The sequence below is a fragment of the Mytilus californianus genome, unplaced genomic scaffold (assembly GCF_021869535.1).
Source record: "Mytilus californianus isolate M0D057914Y unplaced genomic scaffold, xbMytCali1.0.p SCAF_5, whole genome shotgun sequence".
In the NCBI taxonomy this organism is placed as follows: domain Eukaryota; kingdom Metazoa; phylum Mollusca; class Bivalvia; order Mytilida; family Mytilidae; genus Mytilus; species Mytilus californianus.
Genome location: NW_026262701.1, coordinates 100,878,654 through 100,887,907, shown reverse-complemented (window position 1 = coordinate 100,887,907; position 9,254 = coordinate 100,878,654). Strand labels below are relative to the sequence as shown.

Below are 9,254 nucleotides of genomic sequence, written 5' to 3'. Positions count from 1 at the left end.
TTGCAGTGGTATCCTTTTCACTTGTTTCCCATCTATGTACAATTAAGATAAAATACCTGTGTACTAGACTAACTACTCTGATAATGTTGGCGAAAACCAGAGTCAGAAATCAAGTACTATATATATCACGTGTTCAATGTACCTAACCTGTACCAAGTACATCACACTTAGCATAACCACAGTTGCAAACGTCTAATTCTTTGTAATTTTGGAAATGCGGAAAGTTGTCATTAACATGAGGAATAATCCATCAAGATTCGTCAGAGTTCAGCCGAGTTCAACCAAAAGCCGCATCACGTGACTAGAAATACCGAAGAGTCAAAACGAAACACTTGTGACAATTTCCATTTATAAGAGTGTAAAGGTAAGTTGTAATAGATCATTTTTTAATTCTATATTTTGTTTTGTATATTTCTTTTCTATAAAGTAAGTGGAACTTAAAATTCTCTTTATTTGTGAAATTTGTAGATTTCATGCTGTAATGAATATATTTTAACCACTGTCAAAACACTAAATTCTTGAATTCTTTGTAATTGACGATAATTGTAAAGTATCGTTACAATAAACAAAGTTGTTTTCGTGATTGCAGATATGGTTAAGTTCTTTCTGTTGCTTGGTTTGGTCCTATCCGCGTCAAATGTAAAGGCTGGTGGTTACGGGAAGGGTAGTGGCTACGGCCATGGATCGAGTTACGGACATGGATCCTCCTACGGAATGGAATACAGAGGATATGGTGACGGCGGTTACGGATCGGCCTCTTTAATGAGGGATTTATTAGGAGGCTATCGAGGAGGTGGTGGCTACGGCAGTGGAGGTGGTTACGGCGGTGGAGTTGGATATGGAGGCGGTTATGGAGGTACACATGAAAGATTTTTAGTATTGTTTTACAAGGAGAAAATTTATTAGTCGTCTGCACCGTGCACTTTGTAACTATTAATTTCTATTAAATTGTAAGACTTAAACTGAAGAGAAATGAAAATGTAAATCTGGACAAGAAATGGTGTTTCACAGATGTGTGCATTGTTTAGTTGTGAATACATTTAACAATTTTATAAATTTTTCGCATTTCCATTTCAAAAATATCTTAGAGAGAAGGGTGTTCCGATAATGTAGGGTAAATAAAATGTCATCATTACGATAGTCATCAATCAATGCTGTAACCATCCGTGTATTGGACAGAAACCGTACGTAATCAAATGCCACAGGATATATGTTCAAAAAAACATCTTAAAGGACAGTTATACAAGATCTTTTTTCTCATGTGAGATTTCATTCCGATGCCATTTACTAAATATTACTTTTTGTAAGGTTTAAAGTCGAAAAAGTTAGGTCTGTTGAAAACAGTATGTTAAAAAAAACAGGACATGAAAATATCATCAAATATTTCGACCTCAAATTCTTGGTCTGACCAATGATTTCTCTTTCAGGTGGAAGTCGCGGACGAAACTTAGCTGGTAAATATTAATATACAATTCGTCCAAACAATATATGCACTAATTACAAGTCTTAAATTAGATCAGATAAACATACTTTAGAAGATAATGATTCATAAATGAAAATTTGATAATATAAATACAAGAACATTAGCTAAAATCCCTCTATTACCCTCATATCACATAAGTTAAAATTCAGTATTTACAATGGTTACCGAAAAAATAAATCGACGAGGGATATAGGTTTTGAAAAAATATGTTCGCAGTCATACAGATAGATTTATAGATGCATCCATTTCGAATATCAAAACAGCAAATTACATCTTTCATTCATTATTTTGATGTATCATTAATCTTAGCGTTTCATTCAAAATATTCATCATTGCAGTGAGGTTAACGGCAAGGTTGTCGACTTGTTCAGCGAATATTAAAGTAACGATACTCTAAAATTAGCTTAGTTCCATTGTTCTAATAAGATTATGCTTATTCCATGTCTTTGTCGAAGTAAATTTTAATTTAGTAATTTTAACAATTTTTATTTTTCATTAAAGTTGTCACAAAATATGCAATAAAAATGGAAATATAAGCATATGTTAAACATTAAGTTGTTAGATATAGGGATAGGCAAACTTAATTTTCAAAGTAAAAGTTTCCCCCATGAAAATAAATAGATAAAGAAAAAGGTTCACATAGTCAAGGGTGAAAGGTCATAAAAGTTATAGAAGTTCTTTCAATAGCAAAATACTAAAAAGGGAACATCTAATTCCTGACTTTGAACATTCACAATCAAATATAGATGGATTAACCCGTTTAAGATCTCTACCATTCCCGTCATTGAAAGGTCAGTGGAAACAATGTATGAGGACAAATGACAAAAACGAATAATTAATAGGTTTCAATTCATGCAAAATAAACATAAGATTATTGTATAGAACGACGGTCAATATAAAGCTTCAAGTTACTAATTTGGGAGCTCAGTAGCCTCAATATATATGTTCCTGTTGCAGGCCTTTTCTATATATATTTGAGTAACTTAGCACATTAAAAATCAGACCATTAAATGAGTTCGGTTTGAAACAAAGTGTAGTTTATATTCGTATCACTTAACATGTTTTATCCATATTCGGTTAAGAGATTTGCCCAAGCATCTATCCTCTTATTCATTTTCCTTTGATGTACATAGGACACACACACATTTAATATACCTCTTTTGCTTATTTGATTGTTCAAAACGATATAAATTGGGATATAATGAATTTAAAGATTTTAACAATATTAAGAACAAAATTTCACATTGCAGTTGTTCAAACGCCAGTGCTTGAATATAAGAATGTGGTTCAAAATGTCCCAACAATTGAATATCAGACTGTTCCACAAGTACAGTACCAAACACAAACAGTGGCGAGACAGGTGCCAATATATGCTAATTCAAACCCAAGTTATCCAAGTAACCCGTCATACGTTGGTCCATCCTCCTTGATGGGAAGTGGATCCGCTGCACCATTTTACTCTGGATCAGCTGCACCAGTTTACTCCGGATCCGCTGCACCAATTTACTCTGGATCATCTGCACCAGTTTTCTCAAACGCACCCATGTTTCCCAGCGGTTTAGGATCACCAAACTTCAACACTGGAGGTTCATCTCCAATTTATTCTAGTGGTGCTCCAGTCTATAATACAGGAAACAGTGGAGGTGGTGCTCTTAGAGGAGATGGGACCTTCAACCCATCACAACCTAACACGTACCTTGTTGGGTAATGTAATTACCTAGGTAAGTTGTCGACATGATTTCATATACCTTCAGATTGAACATTTTCAAAAAATTATATGTCAAACGCACGTTGTGTAAGAGAAACGGTTCCTCGATGTTTTCAAGTAGGACGGCAAAATTCCATACCATCAGGTTATTTTAGAAACAAGAAGATGAAGATGTGGTGTGATTGCCAATGAGACAACTCTCCACCAGAGACCAAATGAAACAGAGCTATACTTAGAGCTGGTTTTTTTGTTGTTGGAAACTGCGATCATGTTTTGGTATTGTATGTTATTGTTTTGTTTTTATGTGTTTTTTTTTGTGTTGACTATTATACCGTTATTATGGAGATAAGTGTTATTATTGTCCTTTCTTTTAAAGTATGATCTTTCAAATGTCTTGATCGAGTTTCAAAGTGGGAGGGCTGAGATCTTCATGAACTAGTTTTACCCTCGTGACTGTCATGTTCATGTGTCTAAAGTTTAATGCCTCACCATAGGTTGTCTTTTGTCATATTTTCATGTTTTTTTGTCTTTTACCTAATTTGGCGTTGATTGCAGACCTTTGATTTTATTGAATACCATGTGAGATTAATGTCTTGACATTTGATTAAATACGAGACGCCTTTCTATTGTTGAATACGGTATGTTGAGATGCTTGATTTTCATATGTTGAAGACGTCATTTTCGATCAGTTTGATTGAGATCTGGCATGTCAGTAACTTATAGTAGTCCTTTGTTAATTTGTGTAAATCAGTGTCATTTTGCTTAGTGTCTTCTGTTACCTATTCTAACATCGGTCCAGGACTTCTTTAAACTGAGTTTTACTGTGCGTATTGCTGTGTGTTTGCCGGATTATTCCACATTGGCTAGACGGTATAAGGGGAGGGTTGAGATCTCACAAAACATGTTTAACCCCACCTGTCCGAAGTCAGGCTCATCTAGCCTTTGTTAGTCTTATTGTTGTTTTTTTTTTGATTTTGGTTAACTTATATGTTTCGGAGTTTAGTGTGGGGTCCATTTCGCGGAACTAGTATTCATTATTGTTTAGGGGCCAGCGGCAGATTTTTTTATGATTTTTTTGTTTTTGTGTCCTTGAGATGGTGTCACATTGACGGAAACCCAAGGTCTTCCTTTATTCGTACATACTTGAAAATTCTATGTATGTAAAGAAATCAAAACTTACAATTTAAAAACCCTTAGTGATCAAGCTCACAATACCTGGGAACGCCATAAACCAACAGCTTTATAATGGTATAATGACAAAGTTGTCCTCCCATGAGAAGTGTAATTTTGATAATGAGGATTCATTCATGTAATGTCATGATAAGAATGTCAAAAAGTTCATTTTTATTTCAATCCAGTGAAAACTAAAAATCTTTCTGTCACTGTATGGTAATGTCCGACCATATCGTTCATAAAGTGTACTCTCTTCCCAGTTACTGTGACGTATTGACCTAAAAATGAAACAGGGGTCTCCGTCCCCTTATATGACAATATATTCAATTTGGTTCAATCTCATGTGAGGTCCTGGTGTTCAAATCGGTAATTTAAACCCCTTTTTCTGCACTTATTTCGGTTTAATGTTAGCAACTATGACCTTGCCATGTTTAATTCAGAATGAACATGGATCTTCCTCTCATTTAAGTGACCATCGGAAATAAACACATTTATTCTAAAACCAGTTGTTGGCATGATACGGGTTATGTTCTTCTCATATATTTTATGATGGTATGATACTAAACCCCTAACGGGAGGGATTGTACTTGATTTTTATATGATGAAGACATAATCTTTCAATCAGTTTAATTGAGGTTTGGAGCTGGCATGTCAGTAACTGCTAGTAGTCCTTTGTTCATTTATGTATCATTGTCATTTTGCTTAGTTTCTTTTGTTACCTATTCTGACATCGGACTCGGACTTCTTTTAAACCGAGTTTTACTGTGCGTATTGCTATGTGTTTCTTTTTTCTACATTGACTAGAGGTATAGGGGGAGGGTTGAGATCTCACAAAACATGTTTAACCCCGCCGCATTTTTGCGCCTGTCCCAAGTCAGGAGCCTCTGGCCTTTGTTAGTCTTGTATGTTTTTTTAATTTTAGTTCATTTATATGTTTTGGAGTTTAGTGTGACGTCCATTTTCACTGAACTAGCACACAATTTTATTTAGCGGCCAGCTGAGGACCACCTCCGGGTGCGGGATTTTCTCGCTGCATTGAAGACCCATTGGTGGCCTTCGGCTGTTGTCTGCTCTTTGGTCGGGTTGTTGTCTCTTTGACATATTCCCCATTTCCATTCTCAATTTTATATATGCAAGTTTGGTTACAGACAGTCCTATGTAAGGTTTATGAGATATTAACAAGAAACCATTTACTGCACTTATTTCAGTCAATTTTTCATGTAAGGAAGGTTCTAGAGTTATAATGTTGAAACTCCTTTCCAGTACCATTTTTTGAACATTTTATGTAACTTAAACCTTGACCTTTGAAGTCCGTGACATCAAAATCAATAGAAACTTTCCTTTCATCGTGTTTGACAAATAAGTAAGTTTGCATCCTATTTATAAGTTTGTCTGCTCTTTGGTCGGGTTGTTGTCTCTTTGACATATTCCCCATTTCCATTCTCAATTTTATATATGCAAGTTTGGTTACAGTCCTATGTAAGGTTTATGAGATATTAACAAGAAACCATTTACTGCACTTATTTCGGTCAATTTTTAGTATGACCTTGACCTTGGACACATTGATATCAAAATCAATAGAGATCAACTTCTACTCAATATGTGTGAACATATATATTTTTATATCATTTTTTTCAATTTCATGTAAGGAAGGTTCTAGAGTTATAATGTTGAAACTCCTTTTCAGTACAATTTTTTGAACATTTTCGGTAACTTAAACCTTGACCTTTGACGTCCGTGACATCAAAATCAATAGAAACTTTAAACTTTCCTTTCATCGTGTTTGACAAATAAGTAAGTTTGCATCCTATTTATAAGTTTGCATCCTATTTATAGTTTGGAGGTATAATCTAGAAACTCCTTTTCTGCACTTTTTTCATTCTATTTTTCTAGTAACCATGACTTTGACCTTGGACTCATTGATCTTAATTCAACATGTGCCTTCCACTTATTATATATGAACATATATTCAGTCCTAAAAAAAGGTCTTGATGTTATATTCCAAAAACTCCTTTCCTGTGCTATTTTTTGTCCGCTATACTTTTAGTAACATCGACCTTGACCTCAGTGATCTATAATCAGTAGAGATCTTCCTTTCAATATATGTGACCATATTTGGAAAATTTAAAGTTGAAATCTCATTTAAAATTCTGGAGTTATTATCTGGAAACTGTTTTTCAGCACTTATTTCAGTATCTCTGATGTTAACAATGGACACATTTATTTAAAGTCCACATATAAATATATGTGAACATATGTTTCAATTTGGTTTCAATTCCATGTAAGGTTCTAGAGTTATATTACCGAAGCTCCTTTTTTACACTAATCTTGACCTTAGAAGCAGTGATTTCAATACTGATAGGGATCTTCCTGACCATATAGCCAAGCAAGGTTGCAATCACTCATAAGGTTCTGGGTTTATTATCTGTAATCCCTTTTGTGCACTTTACAGTCTATTCTCTATTAACAATATCCTTGACTTTAAGTAGATACCTCATTTTGCTTAGTTTCTTTTGTTACCTATTCTGACATCGGACTCGGACTTCTTTTAAACTGAGTTTTACTGTACGTATTGCTGTGTGTTTGTTTTTTCTACATTGGCTAGAGGTATAGGGGAGGATTGAGATCTCACAAAACATGTTTAACCCCGCCGCATTTTTGCGCCTGTCCCAAGTCAGGAGCCTCTGGCCTTTGTTAGTCTTGTATGATTTTTAATTTTAGTACATTTATATGTTTTGAAGTTTAGTATGGCCTCCATTATCACTGAACTAGTACACATTTTTGTTTAGGGGCCAGCTGAAGCACGCCTTCGGGTGCGGGATTTTCTCGCTGTGTTGAAGACCCATTGGTGGCCTTCGGTTGTTTTTTGCTCTTTGGTCGGGTTGTTGTCTCTCTGACACATTCCCCATTTCCATTCTCAATTTTATTCAGAAACCCAATTCTGCCTGATTTCGATCTATTAATTTGTTAGTGACATGACCTTGACCTCAGAAGTAATGACCCAGTAATAGAGAGCTTCCTTTCAATACATGTGACCATATATTCGAGTGAGGTTTTAAGGAGCTACCATTTGATTTTTATGGGGTGGGGGCCTAGGATGAAATTTGAAATAAAAAGGCAGGACAGGAGTTTTGAGTAAAAAAAAAGGCAGGATGAGCAACTTGGCAAAAAAAAAAGGCAGGATGACATACCTGCCAACTTTTCAAAATCTCCATGGGGAATTTTAAGCACAAGAGGACCTAATGCTCTTCTTATATTGTCATTAATGTTTTTAATCCACTTCTATATTGTTTGGATGAGTATGTATGTGCTTAAATACCCTTTTAACTCATTTGAATGCCTGTTTTGAGGTGTTCAGTTTATATAATATAGATTTTTTAAATTCAGTTCAACACCTCTCATGGGGGATATCCCCCATAAATCGGGATAGTTGGCAGATCTGGGATGACAATTTATGTAAAAAAAGTCAGGATAAACTAATGAAAAAAAAGGCAGGACCGAAGAGAGTGAAAAATAAAAAGGCAGGATAGAGAATCGACTAAAAAAAAATGCAGGACAGAATTTTTCATCCTAGCCCCCCATAAAAATCAAATGGTAGCTCCCTTAATCCCATATATAGTATTTCATTGGCAAAAGTGTAGCATACTTATATACCCCACTTCTTCATTGTGTGGAGGACTTATATAAGAAATTGAACATCATTTTCTAACAGATAGGTGCCAAGAATTATTTACCTTTCCTCTATAAGTCAATATTTTTCAAGTAATATGTCAAAAGTCATGTTGTGTAAAAGTTGCATGGTTCTCATTGTTTTTCTCAAGGAAACGTAACTATAAATAGTTCCTATATTTGGACCTTTGTCTTAAAAGAAGATCAGATGCCAGACTGCCCTGAATTCAGTTACCTATCTAATGGATTAAAGTAAAATGTAGAATGTATACATGGACAAGGGTTCTAACTTCATACACAGTGAATATGGGAAAAAAATTGAACAAGAATACACAATTAATGTAGGATATTTAAAAATATTGCACAAAAAGACTTTTTGAAGTTTTTCTAGTGATAATATTTCAGTTATTTTATTTTCAATGAAAACTCACTAATTTTATGCGACTGTCATACAGTTTTAATCCACCATTTTCTACTTAAGGAAATGCCTGTACCAAGTCAGGAATATGACAGTTGTTTTCCATTCCTTCGATGTGTTTGACATTTTGATTTTGCCATTTGATAAGGGACTTTCCGTTTTGAATTTTCCTTGGAGTTCAGTATTTTTGTTATTTTACTTTTTATTAAACTTATTGAAGGCCTTACTGTGACTTTGAAATGAAGAACAGCAATAAAAGCGCTGTTCCTTTGCTTTTTGAGTGTTTTTTTATGTGCATGTACCGGTACTGATTTTGTGTCATGGATGGATACCCCATATCCTTTTTTTTTTCTATGATTCTTTCATTAAAATTTATTTGATTATACTTTTATGCATATGTAACATTTCAATTTTAATCTATGAATAGCAAAACTAGTTTATTCTCCCATTTCTAATGATTTACATTTTTAATTTTCAGCAACCACCACCCCACATGGATGTGGAACCATGGCAGGATGTTTCGTACTTTGTATGCTCTCTAAATAAAACCTATCAATACCTTCTTGTATAGTTAAAATAAATCCATTTATATTTGATGCTAAACACAATCATTTCAAAAACCTATTGTTTATAAAATGGTATGAAACAGCTTTATCTTGATGAGAGCCTTTGAGTTTCATTGAAGAAAGATTCACAAAATAACATGGACTTATTTGCTTTTTAAATAGCTTTAGTTTTATTGGAAATGAAATCTTCCGGTGTTAGAGAAATAACACAATAATGGTATGCATATTTTAATGAGA

At 34.3% G+C, this 9,254-nt stretch overlaps 1 long non-coding RNA gene across 1 annotated transcript; it reads left to right on the top strand.

Moving 5' to 3' along the window:
- The first annotated feature begins 256 nt into the window (after positions 1-256).
- LOC127702177 (uncharacterized) lies at positions 257-9,014 on the top strand. The gene is made up of 5 exons (XR_007982294.1): positions 257-364; positions 590-856; positions 1,428-1,454; positions 2,734-3,204; positions 8,930-9,014. It is a non-coding gene; the product is annotated as an uncharacterized LOC127702177 (long non-coding RNA).
- Positions 9,015-9,254: the final 240 nt, after the last annotated feature.